Below are 2,814 nucleotides of genomic sequence, written 5' to 3' on the forward strand. Positions count from 1 at the left end.
CCCCACACACACACACTGAGAGAGAGAGAGAGAGAGAAGACACTGAAACACACTGAAGAGAAAACAGAAGGATTTTCTGATTTCTCCTGAGGAGCTGCAAATAACCCTCGGAGAAGGATGGCAGAGGGAGAGGGGGGAGATGAAGAGATACAGTTCCTACGGACGGTAAGTAATGCCTTCTTGAACTATAATGTTTTTGTGGGGGGGACTCAAAGTTATTTCTGAACGAAAGAGTTTTCGCTTTTTTTGCCTGTGCATTATGGGTATTTGTACGTATACAGCCCCAAACCACCATAGACATTGAGGGGGGCGCTCATGCCCTCCCTAACCCACCACCCCCAATATTTAGACTAGTGGTTAAGTAGTAAAATGCAAGGTTCTTAAACGTTTTCATCTGGTCCCCCTCAATCTTGAACATTTGATTGCATCATTGCTGTTGTTAAAAGTGTTTGAAATATCCCTGCATGTGATTGGAGATCTATTTGTTTGTTTTTAAATATGCACGCTCATTTATTTGTCAAGTGCTTGGCAACCAGGTGGGCTGGTTTGTTGAATAGTTACAATGGTTTTTTTGGACAATTTTTGATGGACGTTTTTGCAAGCCTGGTTCTCACCCTGTATTTAGTTGACTATTTTTATGGTGGCCCACATGTCTTTTGACCTGCTTATGGAGTTGATAGTCTGCCTTACAACTCAGTGAGGGACGACGACTCTAATCAGGGACATGTCCTGCTTTTATTATTGCTGACTGTGAACTCATATTGTAAGTGCTGCATCTTTTCGCTTATTCTTCTAGAAGATTCTGTCATTCCGTGGATGTATGTGAGTGTGTGTGGATAGACAGCGGCTGGTGCATCTGTTTGCATCAATAGCTATTTTTACCTCAGGAAAGGAGAGACTTTCAGAACAGGAGTGGAAGATGCAACAAGCAGGCCAGCTCCTTGAGGGAGGACAGCTGGCCTCTGCCCCCTCATCTCTCAAACTGAAGTAGAGCGTAAGCGAGCGGCGAACCGCTTAGACAATCTATAGGGTCGGACATACAGACAAAACCAAAGGATTGAAAGATTGTGAAAAAGAAAGATCAAATGGAAGATTTGGAGCTGAGCTTGTCAAAGTTTTTAACCACTAAGTCAGTGGTTCTTGCCCAGGGGGCTGGGGCCCACTAGGGGGCCTCAGCAAATTTCCAAGTTGGCCGCAGGATAACTTAAAAGTAAATATTAATGAAATTAATTTGATTAATTAAATAGAAAATTTTATTTAAAAAAAATCTAACTCTAAATTAAAATGCTTAAAAAACATATGAACTATCACTAACTACATCAATAATTCAAATATGTAATGATTGTATGTATCAAAGAACCTACAGTTCTTAAAACTTCTAGAATCACAAACTGAATTGTGGTTAATTCATTTAATATTTAAAGCCCTTGGGCCCTTTCTTTTATTAGAAAGTAAATGGGTCCCATTTTTGGCACTAATTCCAAAAAGCACAATATATAAGCAGGTTCAGAATGATAAATTATAGATTAAATAATAATTCTTATTTGATCTTATATATCCCCCCTTGACCGAAGTAAAATCACTGTACACACAGACCCATTTTAATTTATTGCTCTTAAAATGACAGCAACAGTAATATAATGAAAGTGAAAGGCACCAGTTCAATAAATAGAATAACTATTTATTAGTAGAATTATGATTTCTTTTTCTTTTATAATAATATAATTCTATTGACAAGAAGTGAAAATTAACTTCTTTTTTTTTACATTTATTCAGTGGCCTAACTCAAGCAATGCAGCATCCAATTAGAATTTAGAGTTGTAGCTATCAGCATAGATTTGTAGGTAGATGCCCTATTAGCGGCTGTTTCTATGGCAGATGATTTTGTTAAACTAACACAATACAACAAGACGAAGCCATTAACTAGCACAACATTCAAAAGGTAATATAGTTTAAAAACCTGTAATATTGAGTTAATACATATTAAAAATACAAACCAACCTGTGAAAGTTAATTCAATTTCTTAAGGAATGTAAAGTTCGGCCGCTTTTACACCCAGAGGCTGTGCAAGGCTGTTGCTTCTTGAAACTCATTGATTTTTATTGAGAGTGACCACACATTGACCGTTCCAAGATGACGGACGCGTCAACGTGTCTGGAGTGGTCGAATGTGGAATCTACCTGTACATATCTATGGCTATCAGTTTTAGAAATGGATGCAGTTGATGTACTGAATGTTGAAGAGCATTCCGCTGTCTTTTTTTTTAGATGTCTGTCTGGAAGACTGTCAATCCATTTGTCCAGTGGGATCAGCTGATATCTATAATACACCCTCATGCCTCTTTTAGGAACGCTAATAAGGGTGTTATGTGGATGACAATGTTGCAAAGAATCCCTCACGCCTTTATGATCAAAGGTCAACTTTTTATATTCTTCACGAGACACCAAAACAAAGTCTCACAGCTGTTCTGAGCCCACACTTAAACAGACATTTTTGTAATGTTGTCGGGAAGGAAACAGTCTATAGACTTGTCTGTGGTGGAGATTATTCTTTACAGGATCACAAGATTTCCAATGAAGGCTAACAAGTATTCTTTGAACATTTTGCTCTTTTGGTTACATAATTATTTTAGTTGGTTTTTCAATTGTTTTATGGTTGATGTTTAGTGTCATCTTTTGTGAAGTATGAATTCTTTGTGTTTTGTCTCTGTGTGTGTGTGTGTGTGTGTGTGTGTGTGTGTCTTTGTGTGTGTGTGTGTGTGTGTGTGTGTGAGAGAGTGTGTGTGTGTGTGAGTGTGTGTGTGTGTGTGTGTGT

The 2,814-nt window shown here is 38.0% G+C and overlaps 1 pseudogene; it reads left to right on the plus strand.

The window, feature by feature from the left end:
- Positions 1–67: 67 nt before the first annotated feature.
- Positions 68–2,814, plus strand: part of LOC107662145 (ryanodine receptor 1-like) — a 113,019-nt pseudogene continuing 110,272 nt past the window's right edge.

Source organism: Sinocyclocheilus anshuiensis, unplaced genomic scaffold (assembly GCF_001515605.1).
Source record: "Sinocyclocheilus anshuiensis isolate Anshui unplaced genomic scaffold, SAMN03320099.WGS_v1.1 scaffold643, whole genome shotgun sequence".
Classification (NCBI taxonomy): Eukaryota; Metazoa; Chordata; class Actinopteri; order Cypriniformes; family Cyprinidae; genus Sinocyclocheilus; species Sinocyclocheilus anshuiensis.